Here is an 8,547-nt window from a genome sequence, read left to right as displayed (position 1 = left end):
ACAATAAGATTACGTAATTATATTGATTGTAACGGGCAAAAGTTCGAACAACGTTTAAAATAAAACTTATTTTGCTAATATCTCAGTAACAATGTACTTTAGATCTCATTTGATATAATATTTTTTTATGTAGAATGCTTTATCCCAATTCTGGAAAAAATATCAACTACTCCATTTAAAAAAAATTGAAAATAGCCTTCATGGCTTAATAAAAAAGCAAAATAACATAAAACTGATTAGAATGCTATATGCCGCCCTGGAAACCATGCAACTTCTATTTGAATCATTTTTTCATACAACAAATATTTTATGTGCTATTTTCGGTCATCATGTTATGAGACTCAGCCTGTGTTATAACAGCCCCAGTAATCTGGTGCTCCAGCAAAAAGCAATTGTCACGCTTTCAACCACCGAAGCAGAATTTGTAGCAGCTGCGAAATGCTATGAAGAGTTGATATTATATATTTAAAAGGTGTACTGGAGACCTTGCTAGATAATGAGATAAAAGTTAAATTGGAATTAGCTTAATCAAAAACGGAACATTTAACAGTAAAAGTAAACATATTTGTTGGTTCCATTTCATTAGCAAAAAATATCGTGTAAAATGAACACATATTGATTACTGTTCTGCAAGCTGTCAAATCGCAGTCATTTTAACTATGTTATTAAACTCATTGTCAACAAAATTTAAGGAAACGAGATGCTTCGAGTACATGTAACACAAGCTAAACATTAAAAAGTAGATTTACATTTAAGGGGAGTAGTTAGAATTATCGATCGAACAGAGGTAACTGTAAATCCTGATCGATAAAGTAACCAAACAGCGATTGCGACACCTGGTGCCTGAACATATAATCTGATATCATAGACTGTTTGTGCCGTTATGCACGTATGACCAGAGGCATACTTGAAAAGCAAAATTACATGTACAAAGTTAGTATCTTGTTATCTCACTTTAATATTAATAAATAAATAAATAAATATAATATTTATAATAATGGAACGAACTCACCCGTGATGAACTAACTGAAATATCAGCCACCTATCACCAGCTACCAGCAACTCAGCAATTCAGAAACTCAGCTATTCAGCAACCTGACGTCGCAAGTGCATTTGTCAATTGTCCATTGTCAATCACATCACAATCTACGAATCGTAATAGAAATTAGTACAAAATTTGTATAAAACGATCAAAAGATTCAGAGCAAAAGAATAGGTTAAAGTGCACTGTAGTAAGTTTACGTATTGGATTTGGATATAAAATGTAATAACTAGTATTGAATCTTATTAAACTTACAAAATATACATTATATATGATTTGGAAATAGTTTTAAGTTATTAAAAAACTATGATTTATATTATCCTGACCAAAATTGTAGAATCCTTTCTTGTCTGCAAATATTTATGCAGTCTGAACATTATATTTTGAAAATCTACATACAATTAAATAACAACTGTACTGGAAATAATGAATGGTTATTTAGATTAAGATATAACAAGTACTGGAAAAATAATTAACGAAATAATTAACCTCTTTGAATCCTTGCAGTCGTAATGATGTTAATTCTTTACAATTCATGCAATTTTCCTTCATCAAGTCCAATATTCCTGAAATCACATGAGAATATTTTATCGACAGGAAATTATGTAATAATTAAAATAATTATAAAATAATATAAATGGAAAAATTACCTTTTTCCGTCGAAGAGATAAATATGATAAGTATAAGCCTGTGATTTATGAAATTCCGTCCAATATCTAAAATAAATTAAAAGAATGAATGTTTTACAAAAATTAATTTTACAACTGCATACAAAAAATTGTCAAAATGAAACTAAATTACCTCTAAAGCATTATGATTGTTTAATACGGATGGCTTTAATTTTTCTGCGAATTTATGTCAAATTATCTTCTAGGACCCTACCAAAATTGCGAACAACATAATTAACAGGAAATAACAACAAAAATATAACAAAATACAGTTTACAGCCAAAAAATATAATAAATCATTACAAATAAGAAACAAAAGAAAGGAAAAATTAGTAAATTCAATAAACATAAATTAAAACATGACGATACAGACGACTAGAATATCTGAAACTTAAATAAATTAGTTGTGAATTGTATAATATTCATATGTTAACAGGATTCGTTGGGCGTTGCAAAATGGCCGTTTTATGGTACCAGTGAAGTTTGCTCTCGAGAAGATTAACAGCTTGAAAGGTGACTTCTTCCGTTGGTACGTTACTGAGACGTCCACAAAATTTATTTTAGTTTTAATATTTATCATTTATTTAATTCATAAATAAAAACGAAAACGGTTAAGTTATTAAAATTAATTTAATTGAAAAATATTATGGAAGAAATGTTATAAATTTAGGTTCCTATAAAATTGAAGATATTGTAAAACATGTACTTTGAAAGTATGTCAGAATTGTTATAAACATTTAAAAAATTTTAAATTGCGATGGAATCCGTATCGAAAATAATACAAAATAAAAAATGATGTTCCGCATACCATTCCTTGGATCACCCGTGTTTGAACAATGAATCTAATCGTTTAAAGAATTCAAGAAACTACAGCAGTGCTCCATAATTGACCCGTGCAAGAAGTTTCAATAAGATCTAAACTAGGAGCTTTCCAAACGGTAATTCGCTATACTACACGAAGGCAAGATGGCTCAAGCTGGCAAAAAAAGTTAAGAAAATATAATTCCGAAAAAGAAAACCCATATGCCAATAAAGTCCAACGAAACACAGTGAATGAAAGCAAAAACTGAAATTTACGAAATACTGAATTTACGAAAACCGTTGCTGAAAAGTTATATAATTGTTGTAACTAATTTTAAAGACTATCGACCGAATATTATATTGAAGAGAAATAAAATAATAAAATATAATATATACCGCATCGCAAATATTAAAATATGGAAGACAATGTTTCGATCGTTGATTTCTGCAGCATTTGCGAGATGATATGAAAATGACTATAAAAATTTTTAAATTCAAGACAACACTCACTTGTTGATGCTGACAAGTTCACGGCGGATACCACAGCACGACACCATGCCGTATAGTCGAAGCTTCTTTTGTTTGAAGTAGACCAGATGGCACTAAAATCGCCAGCCTCTGTGACGTCAGCCAATCGTTCTAGCATTATCTGAAAATATAAAAAAATTAGGAAACATTGAAAACAGTAGCAAAAATATATTTTTAAGTATGAAAACGCAAAATATTTACGAAAATGATTAGAAACATCGCGAGAAAGCATGAAAAGAACAAAGAAAATATAATTTATTCAAAAAATTAAAATAAAATTAAAAGATTGTTGCCCTATCGTTTAGTAATGAAGCAATAATTTTATTTTCTTAAAAGAAGACTGAAGAATTTATTGGATCACACGAGAAAAGAGACCGGGTTCGTTGGAATTTGCAATCACCATCGCGATGACTTTTAAAAATTGAAATACCTCAAAAAATAAAATCTAGTTCGCGCCATGATTAATAAACATCGAAAAACAATGCTTCAATGATCACTTCAACTATTATTATTTATTTAAGTTTTCACTTGCCTGTTACTGCGTACTACTTGCCGGACGATAGAAGACTGCAATTATGGCGTGTGTTTGTAGGATTCTAGGTACTAGATACTAAGTTCTACAGTTTGAAGAAGGCAATAATAATAAACATGGCTAGCCTCGTCATTACATCAGCCACTCGTCTAAAAATCTTTTGAAAATTCGGAAAAATACATTTCTTAGCGTGAAATCGCGAGAAAATCACGAAAATAGCGTTAAATATTAAATATTAAATAATTAAATTATAATAATTAAATTAAAATTAATTAAATTAAAAAATTATTAAAATATTTAATAATTAAATTATGAAATATTAAATTCACGCGTTACAGTGCAAGAAATCGAGAAAAAACCAATCTCTTTGATTTTAAGAGAATATGATGGAATATATGTACTGTATATTAAAACTATTCGCGTCAAGGTACCGAAATGTATCCAAAAATTAATGTAAGTGTGTGTATAAGAACGCTTTGTTATGTATACTGTTCTGCTTCGTCCCTGATCGGCAGCGATAATAATCGGACATACACGGGAACACAAAAGTATTCAAACGCCTTTAAACATGGTATAACTTTTTTTTTATGACACAAAAAGGAAAGAACTCTCGTTTTTAAATTTTTTATCTGAGCTTATAACAAGAATTTAAAAACTGCTTTTCGTAGATCTTAGTATTTTGTACGCATGTCAAAAATTTCACCAAAATCGTCGTTACAAGCTACAAACAAATAAAGATATCGATAATCGCAACTTTTTACAATTTTCGATCGATAACTGCAAGAAACTTCGAGATTTTGAAGCTGAGAAAAACATGTTTTTCAATTCTTTACCATCCCAATCAGGTGCAATCTTTGAAAACAATTTTTCGGCTATTGTCTGGTAAACTGATCCCTCCAACATCTCAAAAAAATTTGGCAAGATTAGAAAGAAGTTACTAAGTTTCAAAAGTCGTTCGAATGTTTTGTGAGTATGAGTACATATTTGTACAGTTGCAGTAAATACGAAATTATATTCTTCTCTCTAATCAAAATCCAACAAAATACGGCATATAAGAATTATATGGCTTGTTAAAAAAATTAAGGAATAATTAGAACTTCATTGCCTCATCATTAAATAAAAAAGAAATAATTATTTTCTTAAAAGATATATCGAAGAAATCAGCAGAGTAAAGGCATATATCCAAGCGAGATTTGAAGCTATTTTCAATCACCATCCAGATGTTCTATAAACAATTGAAAAATCAACCTTTGGCTTTGTTTAATGAAGATCATAATTAAAAGTACGATGAACAAATCTATAAAAATCACCAGATTGCTAGTACAATGTTTAATTTTCAATTATAAATAGCTGACTCAAATAAAATAAAAATATAAATCACGATGTGAAAATCACTAGGATGAATCGATTAATGTAATCGATGAGTACTTTACGTAAATGTGTTTTATATTTAGCAATTCATGGGAATTTGAAAAATTAAATATACACGACATAAAATTCATAATGACATGCATATAACACAATACGATGATACATGTACACAATCCCGTCCTAACACGTGTTTAGTTAACACCCTTTTTCCAACGAGTCGTCGTCCAGTACAGGATGCTTTAAAAAGCTCGGACGTGATCGGCACGTAATTTTACATTAGTCGTATATTAGAATTTATCCGATCTTCGGTAAAAACAGTCTCTTCCGTTTTAACAAATGGCAAAGGGCACGTCGCATTCCTGCAACGTCATCTTTCATTTTGAAATACCATCATTCGAATAGTGATAGAGACATTATTCTATTATATTATACAATGTAGTATTATTTATTAAAGAAAACATGTTCAGTTTGCATTGGCATTTTATTAATTTTTATAATATTAATACGTGCACATGATTTATTAATATTTTCTCTAGAGTTGAACATTATTTAGATAAAAAATTAATTAAATAACAATTCGAATAAGAAACGTATCTTCATTCGATAAGTATCGAATAAATAATTTAATTCCACGTGAATTGGTAGACTTGGAATAAATCTTCGAATAATTTTTGTCAGCTCGCATGTATGTATATGGCGTTGCCGAGCCTCGAGACACTAAGCAAATAAGGATCACGCACGAATGAAAATTTAAACTTTTACATTTTTCAATATGTTTTCATAAAAGTATTATAAATGAATTGAGTAGCATTTTCCGATGAAAATAAGTCCAAACTTATTTTTTATATATATATACGCATAATGTTATGAAAAGATCATAATATTATTGGAGATATTGGAGTGCCTGATATTCGTCATCAAGAAAACCTACTCTTAAGATTAGTCCTTAAAAAATTTGTCACAGATACTTAGAACTTTCTTCTGTGACGAATACTAAATGTGAACAGGAAGGTCTCAAGGAAGTAAAATCGCAGAACTAAGTCCTTTGCCTGCATATCGTAAAACTTGTAACTCTCTTTTCGTAAAGGAGAAAATATAAAAAAAAAACACAAGGACAATCAGCAGACCTCCTCTTTATAGACAACAACTAATCAGGGCGAAAAACCACCATCACCGACATTCTTTGCGACAGCTAATAAAGCTGCTTTATAAATATAAAACTTTAAATAAAATGTTTTATAAATATTTTCTGCATGTGCTAATATTCACTGCATACATAGCAGAAAAATTACATTTGGTACACATGAGGTGTCATGCACACTAGAACATTAAAACAGCTGCCACGGTTAAACTACTTATTATTTTCAATGACTATTAAGCTGTTCAATAGCTGACCAAGAAAAACTCATGTGTGCAAAATTTGTCCGTGAGGGTGGATACAGGATAAATTAGATTGCACGCTTTTCTGCACCTTTCCCTCTATCGGTGGTTTTTAAAAATTTTGAAAAAGTGTGGCCTGTTTTGGACATCTAACCACATATTATAGAATTTGTTCAGACTTTTCGATTGCAAGCTGTGGTCACCAAAAATAAAAAACCAAAAAAAGGATCGGAAAATTGAAGATCTTTCGAAAATAAAATATATGATCACTTCTTATATTAATTCCTTGATAATGTCGTATCATAGACAGTGTGCTCAATTTTTCTCAGATTCTTTGTCGTGTTATGCCATTTTTCAAATAAAATGAAAACCGAATTTGTCGACGTTTTTGCTGTGAGAAAGAATGTTACACATGTTGAGTTTACCGCAAGTGTCAATTCAGTAATTCTAAACGTTATCTAAATGTATGTGACATCAACCGAAATGTATACAGGGTGTTCCACAATTATTTTAACAGCCGAAAATGAGGGGTAGCTGAGGTCATTTGAAGTAACTTTTTCCTTTGCGAAAATGCAATCTGCGGCTTTGTTTACGAGTTATTAACGAAAACCACTGGCCAATGAGAGGTGACGGTGCAAGAGAGAGAGAGAGAGAGAGAGAGAGAGAGAGCGAGAATGTCCGCAGCACGAGGCTTGGACAGAAGGTCGGAACGGACTCGAGCCACGTTCGAAGTATTAAACACGTCACGAAGCATGAACTTTCCGGATTTCTTTTATTACGTAAAAGTGATATTTTTAAGAAAAACGCTGTTCACCTCTACTTTAGAACGTCTGAAGAATATTTACTAATTTTTCGAACTCGAAATAATATGTAGTTTAACCGTGACAGCCGTCTTAATTTTCTGGTGTGCATGACGCCTCATGTGTACCATATGAAATTTTTATGCAAGGTGTACAGTGAAGATTAACAAAGTTCGTAAATGATATTTGAATTTAAATAATTCCGTGTCCGAACAGAATTCAACGAACGATGCGCAAAGCTAATTTAATAAATAATAATCGCGTTAAAGGACATAAGGGATATGTTTGTTAGAGAAATATGAAGAATATTATCAATAAGAAACTCACCCATTTAGTTGAGGATGCATTTGCTGGCTAGAATTGTGGCTCACAATGTCGAAGGGCACTGACCTCGTACAACACACAGCTGATTCCAGGTCGATGACCGCAACATTCGAGGGATACTGTCGGAGGAACCTCTGGTATGGATATTTATGAAATTCACTTGCACTGCACGGTCACCAAACACTGACCACTTAATGAATCACTGATAATCCGGAAACATAACGAAATATCACTGAGACTAGTTCGCGGATAATCGTTTATGCGACTCGTTCGTTCGGGAGTCGACGTTTCACTGCCGAAAAATCCAAGCCTAGACGACCATGGGTGGGCCCTTGTCGTTCGTCGTTCGGCCGTCCGAGGAAATGACACCCGATACCATTTTCTTTGAACGGCCGTTAATTATATCCTAAGAGCGCCGAGTACCGTCGGTGACAGCGGGTCGGTCGCAGTTTACGTTCCTACACACCTTGTTCATTTAATATGGCGCCATGCCCGTCGCCGATCTTCCAAACACCGTGAGGTATCCTATGGAAGGGTAGAGTTTTTTTATGGAATCGTTCAATCCCTCGTTAAAAATTGGTGGCCCTGAAAAGGGCCGATTACAATTAGCGGTAATGCTGCTCGAAGTGTCTTCCTCCAACTTCGTTACACCATTCGGCACGGCTTACAACTTGTCGCTGGACTTTTTCCAATGTATCATTGGTTATCATTGCGACAGCTGCGTGCATCCTCATGACAATGTCATCGACATTGTTTACCGCTTCTTTGTACACCGCATCCTAGAAGTAGATAAAATTAATCTAAAGAAACAGTAAAAAAATGCAACAATAATTTGAAAATATTAATTTCTAAAATTACCTTTAGGTACCCCCAGAAATAAAAATCCAACGGATTCAAATCAGGCGATCGTGGGGGCCACGGCACAGGTCCGCCACGGCCGATCCACCTGTCTTGAAAGGTTTCGTCTAGATGGGCGCGAACATCTGTGGCGAAATCGGCCGGAGCACCGTCCATTTGATAAAACATGTTCTGCCGGAACTCCAAAGGAATGTCTTCCAAAAGCTCTGGCAGAACATGTTTTAAAAAAATTTTATACGCTGG

The 8,547-nt window shown here is 32.7% G+C and overlaps 1 long non-coding RNA gene across 1 annotated transcript; it reads right to left on the bottom strand.

Moving 5' to 3' along the window:
- Positions 1-317: 317 nt before the first annotated feature.
- On the bottom strand, positions 318-3,725 carry LOC117219917 (uncharacterized). The gene is made up of 5 exons (XR_013034913.1): positions 3,572-3,725; positions 3,022-3,160; positions 1,693-1,758; positions 1,532-1,608; positions 318-1,146 (listed from the first exon to the last, which is right to left on the bottom strand). It is a non-coding gene; the product is annotated as an uncharacterized LOC117219917 (long non-coding RNA).
- Positions 3,726-8,547: the final 4,822 nt, after the last annotated feature.

This window comes from Megalopta genalis, chromosome 16 (assembly GCF_051020955.1).
Source record: "Megalopta genalis isolate 19385.01 chromosome 16, iyMegGena1_principal, whole genome shotgun sequence".
Lineage (NCBI taxonomy): Eukaryota > Metazoa > Arthropoda > Insecta > Hymenoptera > Halictidae > Megalopta > Megalopta genalis.
Note: the sequence above shows the minus strand (reverse complement) of the source record. Positions and strands in the feature narration are given on the sequence as shown.